General features: G+C 41.6%; 1 pseudogene; it reads left to right on the forward strand.

The window, feature by feature from the left end:
• Positions 1-9,575: 9,575 nt before the first annotated feature.
• On the forward strand, positions 9,576-10,487 carry LOC111161510 (annotated as a pseudogene).
• The last annotated feature ends 2,789 nt before the right edge of the window (positions 10,488-13,276 follow it).

The following is a 13,276-nucleotide window of genomic DNA, read 5'->3' on the forward strand; positions in this document are numbered from 1 at the left end:
GAGTTGTTTAATATTTGTTGAAGAACAAAAAAGATGAAACTCAGGGTGCCTGGGTGGTTCAGTTGGTTAAGCGACTGCCTTCGGCTCAGGTCATGATCCTGGAGTCCTGGGATCAAGTCCCACATCAGGCTCCCAGCTCCATGGGGAGTCTGTTTCTCCCTCTGACCTCCCCTCTCATGCTCTCTCACTCTCTCTCTCTCTCAAATAAATAAAATCTTTAAAAAAAAAAAAAAGATGAAACTTCAAGGGTTTGGGCATGAATATGGGGCACAACAAAAGGAGAGAAAATGTCTGCTAAATCAAAGAGCACATATAAAGTTCTTATACTTCCTAGTACAAAATGAGCTTTTAATCAGTGTTCGTTACTATTGCTACATAAGTATAATATGAATAGGGTGGGGTTTATGAATATGTGGGTAGAAAATGGGAAGACAAAAAAGAAAGGAAGAAAGAAACTGGAGCAAAATGATGCTAGCTGGGGTTGTTTGTGAAGAGATGGCCAGTGAGGACTTCTCAGAGGCAGAATAGGGCAAAGCGCATTTAAGAACAAGGATACCTAATATCTACCCTGATGTAACCTCACCAGCTTTGCCTTCAAATCCTTGTAAAAGTCTGCTCTATGTATGTTCTGCTGCCAATGGTATTTTGGAGAATTCAAGAATGTAGGTGGTGTGCAGTGTAGATAGTGTGGAATAGGCAGTCCAGTCAGCAAAGAGTCTCATTTTACATAGGAAGTGGGTGCAAAACCATTTCCATTAAATCCTATGGGATGGTGGATTCTCCAGTGGGTTGGGTGACTTTTGGAATATCAAGACAGCTAAACCTCAAGTTACACTTCTATGATGATATTTATTTCATGTCCTCCCAGCTTTACAAAAAAAATTTACCAAAAAATTGTAAATTTTTGCAACTAGAAATGCCAAGAAATGAGGTGAATTTGTATGGCACTTTTCTATGTATAAATAAATAAATTAATTCCTTCCTTTCCTTTTTTTCTTTTTAGGGGTAGAGGGAGAGGAAGAGAGAGAATCTTAAGCAGGTTCCACACCCAGTGTGGAGCCCGGCGCAGAACTCCATCTTACAATCCTGAGATGATGACCTTGAGATCATGACCTGAGCAGAAGTCAAGAGTCAGATGCATAAGCAATTGAACCACCCAGGTGCCCCTACACTAAAAAACTAAGGAAACTTTCTGAGGTAGGTGTGATGGTGTCACTCCCCTTCCCTCCATTTTAAAGACAGGGAAATTCAGGTAGAGAGAGGTTAAATACTTTCTCTCAGTTACAGAGGTAACAAGGACTTAGGCCAGCCTTGTATAGTGAAAAGGACATGGTTTATTAAGGCTTTCACTATCTGGGTGAAATCTAGCTTTCCAATCTCTTTCTTACCATTGCCTCATGCCACCCATCTATGTACACAATCAGCACACAGAACTATTAACTTTCCCTAAGAAATCTATGCTTAAGTGACTTTGAAAAAGGTACCTAACCTCACCTCTCAGAGCTTCTGTTCTCACAGTTATACAAATGAAGATAAAATGGCTTTGTTAAAGCGTTGTTGTGGAGATTAAATGTCTAAACTTTAAAGCACTTGGAACATAGAAAGGCTTAAAGAATATTCTTGGTTTCCTGGCTTTCTTTCTCTTTCATAATTTCCCAACTTTAAGTTCAATACTTCCTGTATAATTCTACCATACAGTCCTTATATTTCTCTGCTACTTTGATGGCACCTGATTCCATGTCCTGTGCATGTCCTACTACTCTCTCGGGGCCAAAGACAGTCTCAGAAGGTAGTTGCTCAGGTTGGCCTGAAGCATCATGCCAGGAGCCCCCTGCCATGTTTAGGGCACAAGGCCAAAGATCAGAATTGATGAAGCCAAATTTGTTCTCAGGCGTTGGAGGTGAAGAAGATCAGGGAACAGGGACAACTGGGTCATCACTTGGTTTCAATCCAAATACCAGACACTCATGGTAAACATTTATCATCAACAAGAAAAGCATGATGTAGGAAATTTATTAGAAATCACTCATGTTGTAGCTTACATTCTTCATTAGACTGAATAACTTCCATCAGTTTTTATTTTTAAAAACTCAGCCCTTACTTCCAGAAAGGCAAAGGCATATATTTTGAATTCCCAAAATTCATTTTTTTCACTGCTCATGTCTATCACATTCATCAGTACAGAGATTTACTTTGACTATAAAAATCCTTTCCATATATTTTAAGCAGGAATCAAGGCAGAATATTGAAGCCATTTTTAACATAAAGAACAGCAATTTCTTTGCTGAAATCATGTTTCCACTTGTCAAGAGCTGTCATTCCCTCAAGGGAAGTAAACATTTATGTCTGTGGCACTAAATGCCTCATAAAGAAACATTAGAGGAGGGCAACGCTCTTTTCTATGGTGACAAGACTAAGATTTGAATTATTCATTAAATGAAAGATATTCATTTATGAGTAACCAAACTCAGAGGATGATGCAGAAAATTTCCCAAAGACATATTATCCTTCAGATATTTGACATTTGAGGGCTTCGGTATTCATGGTTTCAGAAACAAATCTATGACTCTGTGAATGGGCAAATTATCCTTCAGCTACATGGCTATAATTTAGAACAAACAACTATAGTAATTTATTTCTTTAGGGGATTTGAGAGACCAGTTAAAAGTTTAAAAGAATTTTTTAAGGTAGCTAGCCAATGGAAAGCATTATTGTAGTCATGTTTTTAGAAAAGCAAAATGCTCAGGCATCCTGGCTGTCTCCCATACTGTAGACAACAGCCCATAGCATTGTTGAACCACTCACACGTACATGTCTGTCTCTGTATCAGAGTGCTGACTGAGTCCAGAGGTGCTCAACAAAGTCTTAGAAGGGGTGGGACAAATGCTCATAACAGTCAAACCACATAATAATCACACATGAAAATTCACTATATTACTATTAATAATAACAACTAGCATTTGCTGAATGCTTACTATATGCCAGGCACTGGGTACTACCTGACTGAGTCCTGACAAAAACCCTGTGAGGCATCCAACAATCATAAAGCCATAGCCAGAGCCGCTGCTGCCATCCGGCCCCTACACATACTGTTGACTAGGGGGAAGGACCAAAGCACCCCAAAATTAGCCGGAATAGACTTCAGAGGCTCCGGCTTCCCAAGAAGCTTCCTGGTGGGGTCGGGTAATACAGTCTTGCAGTACTGGGGAGTTTGTGTGGTAAAACTCAACCCATGAGAGACAGGAGACAGAAAGAAGCCAGCATTGTAAACTCCGCCTCCTGTGTGGTGGATGGTTCTGAGAAGCAGTAACTTTGTAAGTACTGTCTGGAGATGCCCTACAAGATGAAACAATCAGCTTTTGTTTGCAATGAAACTATGGCCATCTTGGTAATACATCCATTATGTTTGTTTTTACTTTTTCACTACTTCACTTCTGTTCCCTCTCTCTCTCCCTCCCTCTCTCTCTCCCCTTCCTGGGGAATTGCGCCCGCCCATCAGTAAAGCATTCGCACATAATCTTTTGCTTCAAGCTCTCTTTTCTTAGTACCCTCAGTTAAAAATGCTGGTATCGGGAGTGGTCTTCAAGAGCAGACCCTCAAAATGGGATTTTGGAGTTGAGTAGCCCACCTATCTGAAAGCAATAGGACTGGTTTTCCTGATGGCAAGTGGAGAGTAATCCCTGCTATGCAGTGGCATGCGTCACTGTTACCAAAGCTTTTACCTACAGTTAATTGGGGTGAGGTACAAATGGAAGATAAAGCATTGGGGTGCCAAGTAGATTCTGTACTTGATTGGTATAGGTGAACTTATACTGATCAGAATTGAGGAATAGACTGGTTGCTTCTAACAGCATTACAAGCCTTGCAGAACACATGCGTGCACACACACACACACACACACACACACGCACGCACGCACTAGTTTGAAGCAGCTTATTGCCAATGTAAGAACATTATGAAAGCCAGAGGACTTCTATGGCAACCATAAAGGAGACTCCCATTTCTTGCAGTGGTAAGTTAGACACTGTTGAAAATTAGGTACAGGATTTAGAGTGGCAGAACTGCAAAAAAGATTGAATGCATAGAAACAACAGGTCTCCCATGTCAAAGTCTTTTCCAGATAGGAAAAATGTGAGACCCTAAAACCTGGACAATGAAATATGGGTGGCTGAGCCACAGAACCTTGAGCTCCCAATTGTTCCTAAATCTCCTTAGCTAAAAGAAGCAGACCATTTCCTCTTAGCAGAGGAAAACAACTTCCCCTTGCCTAGAGATCATATATGAACTCAACTGAAATAAATTCATTGCAAGAGGACTCTTGTTTTCTTCACCCTTTTGGCCTTCAGTCTGAAAGCCAGTGTCAGAGCTCTGCCCAGCCTGAGCAGGGAAGTACAAGTCCTGCTGTAGAAGGAATCTGCCTACATCCCAAAAGAACTGTAGGACTTGAGAATATGTGGGGATCACAATAATATAGGAAGGAGCTTGACAATAGTGAAGCAGAGACAGATTTGAAGAGACTTTGGGTCCAGGTAGGATAAAAGATTGAGATAATCTCAGATGTGATGTTCTCTTGAATAATGTTGGTTATAGGAAAATAACCGAGGATTGAATCGCCCACCTAAACTGTGTGTAGACCTGTAATATTTCATCAACTCACTCATTCTATAGAAGGAAGTCTTAACTGACCTCCAAATTTATTCAGAACGTGCGGTGTCGAGAACCCGAGGAATGGTAGCACTTGGGATACCAAGTGGATGCTGCACTTGATTGGTATGGGTGAAATGATAAGCCACAGGCACAAACTGAGATGCATAGGGACTTTCATTGTTTTGGTAGGCATGTGAGGCAGATGTGCCAGGTATGTAGAGTAAGAGAAAAGGAGATAATACCTAGGAGGGGATAGAATGTGGCTTATCCATTAATTAGAACCAATTGTCTAGTTTTGAATTTCTTTGGAAAGAAAGCTTAGTTTTAGAAAAAGTTCTAAACTCATGAAAAAATTTAAGAGACTGGCATTATTCACTATACTCCGAAACTCAGGGCGGGGGGGAATATAGCCGTAAGGCTGGGGAACAGACCATTTTTTTCTCTTTCCCCTCTGCCTCCATGTAGCCTGGGAACCCCAAAGGCTCTGGTTGACTACCATCATAATTTTGATTATCATCAATGACTACTGTGTCTGGAGGAATGACATTCTCACAGAGGTCACTGGTAGTGGAAGTAAGAGCTAAGCCTCTCAATAAAGTAGCTGGAGCAAGAGAATTTGATGCCCTTAGAAACACCAGCAAAAACTGGGTAAGACTTTGATAGAAGCTAAGGTCTCAAGGAATAATAAATTGATTAGTGATCCTCCAAAGATGTCTATGTCCTAATCCCTGGGATCTGTGAATATGCTACCCTACTTGGAAGAAGGCATTTTCAGATGTGATTAAGGTCAAGATCCTTGAGATGTGAAGATTATCTGGGATTGTCCCAGTGGGCTCATTGTAATCACAAGAGTCAAAAGTGGATCTTTCTCAGCTGTGGAAGGAAACAAAGAAAGAGATATAACAACAGCAGAAGGGTCAATGAGATTCTATATTGCTGGTTTTGAAGATGGAGGAAGAGGATAAGAACAAAAGAATTTGGGTGGCTTCCAGAAGCTGTAAAAGGTAAAGAAAGGGATCCCATCCTAGAGCCACCAGAAAGGAGGATATTCATGCTGACATCTTGATTTTAGTCCAAAGAGATGTGTGTTGCACTTCTGAATTGTGTTGCACTTACAGAATTGTAAGATAATAAGTTTGTGTTATTTTAAGCCACAAAGTTTGTGGTAATTTGTTATGGCATCAAGAGAAAACAAATACGTAAGATGATTAATGTAGTGGATAAGAGATCTCATAATTGGGACCAATGTCAGTGTGATGAAAGTCAATGACCCTCAGGTCCAGAGCAAGATGACTCAAAATAATGTATAGCAAGACACACCGTACTACAACTTTAGGTCTCCAAATACAGAGAACACAATTTCAACAGAAGAGAAAAAAGACAGATTAACTACAAGGACACAACAATTGGACAATGAACTTCTTATCAGCATAATTCAAGGCCAAAACAGTTCTTCAAAGTACTGAGGGAAATAATGGTCAAACTAGACTTCTATCCCTACCTAAACTGAAAGAGAACTAAAGATATCTTCAGACAAAGAAAGACTGATGATTTTCATTCATCTATCCCTGAAGGAGCAAATGAAGGCTGTATTTCAGGAAGTTGGTACTTACATCACTTAGTAATGTTCTTTTATAAGTGCATTTCACTTGGGAAAGCTCAAAAGAAAGGCCGAGGGGTTCAGCTGGCATATAGTTTATCAGCATAAAGAAAGAGGCATTCAATTTTCAAAAAGAAAGTAAGTTTCTATATTAACTGTGTAATATTACAAATATCTTTATTTTTTCAGTCATTCAATCCACAATTATTATTATTTTTTAAAGATTTTATTTACTTATTTTAGAGAAGAGGTGGGGCAGGGGCAGAAAGAGGGAGAGGGGAGAATCTCAAGCAGACTCCCCACTGAGTGTGGACACTGCCATGGAGCTCGATCCCATGACCCTGAGACCATGACCTGAGCTGAAATCAAAAGTTGGATGCTCAACTGACTGAGCCACTGAAGTATACCAATCAACAATTTTTATTAATCACCAATCATGGGAGAGGCAGCTTCTCATGACCTCATTAGCGAATTTCTGGTTCCCCATAGTTCCATGCTTATATAAGAGAACGTGTTACTGTAACATCAGAAAAATCACTTAGGAACCAACCACAAATAAAATTAAATCATTTTCGACCCATCTCTCTCTTCAGACATTCCTTGAAGTTTTTCATTGCATCACCTATGTGACTGTAGGAAGTGGGTCTTTCTTCTTAAGACTAATTTCTATGCTCTCCCCAAAATTTTTTAATACTTTAGTCTCTATGCAAATACAAATCACCTGCAAATTGAAATTAAAATTCTTGTATATAAGATAACAGAATTTCTAGAAATAAATGTGATAATATTACACAAAGCTTTTGACAATGAAGGATTATGCCTGATTACAGACTAGCTCACAGATGAAGAAAGAATCAACAAAGATAATGACATAGTGTAACCAAACCAATGTGAGTTGGCTCCTTGGTGAGTCACAGATAGAAACATGTCGGGTGAGTTGCCCCACAAAGGAAACTTTATTTGCAGCAAATAAGGAGATCATGGGGAATAACTTCCAAAGCCATGACTCCCGAAGCAAGGGTGAATGGGTTCTTTTTATTAAGGGTTAAGATGAATATTTATATAGAGAAGCCTTGTCATTGTATGTAGAGGCGGGCATAAGGCCATGCATGCACCTTAAGGAAATATGTAAATGAGGCTTATGCTCCTCTTTGAAGATTTTATTTATTTATTTGACAGAGATCACAAGTAGGCAGAGAGGCAGGCAGAGAGAAAGGGGAAAGCAGGCTTCCCGCTGAACAGAGAGTCGATGTGGGGCTCGATCCCAAGGACCCTGAGACCATGACCTGAGGTGAAGGCAGAGGCTTAACCCTCTGAGCCACCCAGGCGCCCCAGCTTGTGTTCCTCTTTGGATGGAGGTTTTAGAATGATAATAAAGTAAAAGTACTTGTCAGTCATTTTAGAGGTTACACCATGGTCTGTCTTCTCAGGCCTAAGTTGGGGGGTTACACTTAAAGCAGTCTGGGTGGTCTGGGCTGGGTGGATGTCCTATGGGGCAATCCCTGTTGCCTGAGATTGTTTTCAGTTTCCATTTTCCTGTGCATAGAATCACCTAGGCTGGGCAGTCTCTGCTGTAGGAGGAGGTAAGTTGGCCTGAGCGCTGGACTCCAAGGCCTCCTTGTTCCCCAGCAGCAGCAGTCCTTGCTGCCTTCCTCCCCACAGGTGAGCCTCCCACCCTCTAAGAATATTTTTCAGATACTGGGTTTGGAGGTTGCCAAATTATTAGCCTGTCCAGGCAGGCGCTATCCGGACCCTGTTCATGAGGATGCAGAATAGGACTGTTACTTACTAGAGCTAATAAAAGTTGACCTTTCTGGAATCCCCAGGGAGGTACTGAAAAAGGGAGAATCTGGAAGGTGATTGATTTTTTTTTTCTTCTGATTCCACTCCCCATTTTATATTTAAAATGATTTTAAAAATATTGAACTCATAAAGGAGAGTCCCATCACTGCCCACAAATGATTAACTGGTACGAAAAATGTCCTCCCATAGTAAATAGTTAGAAGCCTGGACAAAATGTATTAAATGACTGTTTTTGGACATTAGACAATAATCAGTGAAGGCCTGTAACCCCTGAGAGAATGGATGCAAACAAGGTGAGCCCTAAATCTATCCTCCCTTAATGTCCTGCTACTCTGGAAAGATCCATATCCTCTGTGGCCATACTCCTTGCAGAAGCCAAATTCACTTGCTCTTTCTACTTCCTTACCTTCCATTCATTCCATGGCCAAGTGCCATTTAATTGTCATCACAACCACCTTATTCAATGCTCTCACTAAAGGTACACACACACACACACACACACACACACACACACCAGTCCTTATTCCATCAGGCATCTCTGCAGCCAGACCCTTGAAACAACCCCTTCCCTTAAAAAAACAAAACAAAACAAAACATCTTAACCATTTTTAAGGTACAGTAGGCTAGTGTTAACCATATGCTCGTTGTTAAGTTCTCTCGAATTTTTTCGTCTTGCAAAACTGAAACTCAGACCCACTGAATAACAACTCCTCTCTCCTCCTCCCCACCAGACCTTGGCAACCACCATTCTACTTCCTGGTTCTATGAATTTGACTATTTTAGATCCCTCATATAAGTAGAATCATGTAGTATTTCTCTTTCTGTGGCTGGCCTATTTCACTCAGCCCAATGTCCTCAAGATTTACCCTGTTATGTAACACATAACAGGATTTCCTCCTTTTTTAAGGTTGAATAATATTCCTTTTTATGTATTTACCATATTTTCTTAATTCACTCATCCACCCATTACATTTAGATTGCTTCCACCTGGCCATTATTTAAAATGCTGCCATGAGCATGGGTGTGCAAATCCCTTCCTTGAAATTTATCTCTGTGTTTTCATTACACCAAACTTTCTCGTTCGCCTACCTCTCTGGCTGCCCATTTTCTGTTTGCTTCATTAGCTTTTTTCCCTATCACTTGCTCTCTACTTGAGCTTTACTTTGCTAAGTACATGCAGGGATTTTGTCCATGGACTTTTCTCACTCCCTTGTCTTGATTAAAAAAGGAAATTCAGACTTGGGGTTTCCTTTGCTGAGAGAAATAAAGAACGATTCGCGGGAGTGACTAAGATAAATTCCTCATTTTCATTATAGACTTTGAGGTAGAGGATCTTCTCAGCATTAGGGACCCCGAGGCTGGGGGGTAGGAGGTTCTGAGCTAGTCCTGCCCCCTACTTTGTGCCCACTGGTATTAGGGATGGTAGGTAGGACTGCCAAGATGAGCACCTCACACATCTAAGAGGTTCCTCCTTTCTTCTCTTTTCCCCCCTTTCCTGTCTGTCCACAACTCCTCGCCCAGCTGACTTGTCCTTGTGTGAATGGGAGCCAGAAAACCTTGAGAACTTCCAACCAAGCAGTGATTTCTTCCTTGACGCCGACATGGCACAAGAGAAAATAGAGCTAGACTTGGAGCTGCTGTCGAGTTCAACCACCACAGATGACATGCTGAGAAGATCCAACAGCGCCCCGTTGATCAGTGGGCTTGGTGATAACTCACAGGTGTTTCAAGCTGACATGGTAACTCCAAGAAATGACACAATGCTTATGGCACAACATTGTCTGGTCAATACAATGCCATTGAAGAATTCCAAGTCTGTGACTGACATGACCACATTCTCATCTTCAAAAGATTACCCTGGCTGCAAAGGGTTTTTACCACCTTCTCCCATCCCCATCCATGCTTCCTTTGGTTGCCTTCATCAAATCAAACAGCAGGAAGGCATGAATTTAATGACTAGAGAAGCAATTCATGAATGGCAGGTACAAACCGCACTACGGATAAGTCGGTCCTGGGAAGAGAGTTTGAACCTGAGTGACAGTAATTTAGAGAAACCATCTTCAAAGAGCATCGATTTAATTCCAGTATCCCCAGCAGCTCCTCCCACCCAGGGGATTGGGAAGCAATGTTTTCCTCCATTGTTACAAACTTGTGTGAATTACACCACTTTGCCTCCAAGTCCCATTCCTAGTCCCACGCAATGATTTCCAATAGGAAGTCAAAACCCCACCAACATTATTAGACCAAGTATCTGTGGACCATTAAAAAGAAAAGGTGAAATGATATTTGAAGATCAGCCAAAGAAACTTTTCAAAGGCACAACCAGTGCCTACTCAACAGTCTGATATGAATGAGTGGGAGAAGAGTTGGCCTAGTCAGATATAGAATCTTCCCAGTCTGCTCGAGGCTTCGCCAACCAAAGAGCCTCCATCTGACACATCAGATCTGTAAAATAAAAAAGAGGGCACCTTCATTCTCTGACTTTGTTTCCCGTCAGTGATGAAAAGGAAAAGTTTCTCCTTAAGTCTACAGTTCTAATTCTCAACAGTTACAGCGTTTGGGGGTGGGGACATGTGGGGAGGGCTCTCTGAAAAAGAAAAATGGGATAAATTAAAAGCTTTGCGGTCCCTTAAAAGAAATGTCTGAGGGATTCCTGGGTGGCTCAGTGGGTTAAGCGGTTAAGTGTCTGCCTTCAGCTCAGGTCGCAATCCTGGGGTCCTGGGATCGAGCCCCACATTGGGCTCCCTGCTCATGGGGAGCCTGCTTCTCCCTCTGCCTGCTGCTCTCCCTACTTGTTCTCTCTCTCTGACAAATAAATTTTTAAAAAAATTTTAGGGGCACCTGGGTGGCTCAGTCGTTAAGCATCTGCCTTCGGCTCAGGTCATGATCCCCGGGTCATGAGATCGAGCCCCGCACTGGGCTCCCTGCTTGGTGTGAAGGCTGCTTTCCCTCTCCCACTCCCCCTGCTTGTATTCCTGCTCTCGCTGTCTCTCTCTCTCTCTCTCTCTCTCTGTAAAATAAATAAATAAATAAAATCTTTTAAAAACTAAAAATAAATTTAAAATTAAAAAATAAAAAGGAAATTCAGGGGCGCCTGGGTGGCTCAGTGAGTTAGGAAGCTGACTCTTGATTTCAGCTCAAGTCGTGATCTCAGGGTGGTGATATGAGCCCCACACATTGGGCTCCCTGTTCAGTGGGGAGTCTACTTGAGATTCTCTCTCTCTCCCTCTGCCCTTCCCCTGCTCTCAAGCATGCTTTCCCTCTAAATAAATAAATAAATAAATAAATAATAAATAGAATCTTTTAAAAAATGAAAAGCTAATTCACAGGCTTTCATTGTTCTTCTAAGCTTCTAGAACTATATTTCTAACAGTCTGCCAAACATTTCCCCCTACGTGTTCCAGTGATAAAATAAATATGTTCAAAATCAAATGCAAATTAACTTGCATTTAGTCAGCTTGTCTACTCTGTCAGCTCTGAGTTATGTTGTCAGAATGCAAAAATGAATAACTTCACACTTCCTTCCTGAATATGTTCCTCCTGCACTCTGTTTTGTAAATATCATCACCATTCCCAGTCACCCTGGAAAAGGCCTCTTGGTCACCTCACAACTCTTCCCTCTCCACCTCCTATTGATTCTCCCAAACTTCTCCTTCTGCCTCCCCTTCTCATTCTTTCGCCCCTGGACCACCACAGCTGCTTCCTAATTGGCCTTCTGTCCAGGGGTCACACAACTGCCACCAGCATGACCCTTTTGAAACACAAATCTGGTCGGTGATGCTCAGTTGCCTACAGGTAATTCTGAGTTCCTGGGTGTGGTCTGGGAATAAGCAGCATCTTTATTCCTTTCCTGTATCTCCTTTCATCATCCTCCTATTATTCTCCCTGTTTGCTAGGAACATCACGTAATGCTGCTGTTTTCAAACTGCTAGGCTTGCTCAAGCTTCCTAGCCATTCTCCATGCTGTTTTCTCTGCCAGAGATGCTCCCAAGTTCTCTCCTGCCCTCCTCCCCCGTGTCCTCTTAGCAAACTCTTCCTCCCATTCAGCTCCTTTTTCCCAACTCTCGGGCAGCCAAAGCTTCCTCTCCGCCTTCCCTGGAGATCTGCATCTAGATCTCTAATTGGAAGTAGTGTGGAGTATCAGGAACAAGGCCAGACTTGATTTCGGTGGCCTGGGACTTCAAGTTCTGATGTTGCCATCTGCTGGTGGTGACAGTTTTGTCTGTCCAAAAATTTTGGTCTTTGTAGGGACCTGCCCTGGGTGGCCTGAGGCTGAGGAGTAATAGCCTATCTCGGCAGTACCATGGAAAAGGTGCTGAAGAAAAGGTGAATTACTTTTCTTCTTGTAAAATTCACTTAGATATGCAAGCATCACCTCAAAGTCTATTTTTACTTACCTTCAAAGGAATTCCTCCTCTAGACATGTCTCCTTCCGTCAGTAGCTGTCACTCTTTCAGTCATCCAGGCTGAAAACCTATCATCCTGGATTTCTCCTTATTCTTCATCTGTCCATATTTAACCGGCTACTAGATCCTGCCATTTTTCTTTCCTTCCTCCAACATCCTCGTCTTATATTTCAGAATATCGTTGTCTTCTGGCTGGTCCCAAATACCACTTTATCAGTGTCACTCCCTTTTGTGCCCAAATCCTCAGTGGGTCCATGTTAGCCATGAAATAAAGTCTAAATTCCTTAGTATATTTTAGAACCTTCCACATCTGGCCATACAGTTGCCAGATTTAGCAAATAAAAATACAGGGTGCTCAATTAATTTTGAATTTTAGATAAACAACAATTTTTGTGTGTGTAAGTGTATCACATGTGATATTTGGAATGTAATTATATTAATAATATATTTGCTATTTATCTGAAATTCCAATTTAACTGGGCATCCTGTACTTTATCTGGCAAACCCATCTGGCCCTAATTTGTCTCTCTTTGGTCCTATAGCTCCCTACTTTCTATGAATCTAGGCTACTCATGGTTAGGTTTCATGTTGCTTGTAGGCTATATTTTGGCCTCAGGTGCCCAAGGAGAAGTACAGCCTTTGGAATCAGAAATATCTAATTTTGAACCTCAGCTTTCTTGCTACCAACCCTATGACTTAGACAACTAACTAAACTTTCCTAACCTCAGTTTTCTCATCTGTAAAATGTGAGTTCTAATACCCCCACACAAGAGAGAGGTTGAGAGGACTGGGTGAGCTATGCAAACGTAGGACAGTCAGG

The sequence above is a fragment of the Enhydra lutris genome, unplaced genomic scaffold, assembly GCF_002288905.1.
Source record: "Enhydra lutris kenyoni isolate GAN:26980312 unplaced genomic scaffold, ASM228890v2 scaffoldscaffold4, whole genome shotgun sequence".
In the NCBI taxonomy this organism is placed as follows: Eukaryota; Metazoa; Chordata; class Mammalia; order Carnivora; family Mustelidae; genus Enhydra; species Enhydra lutris.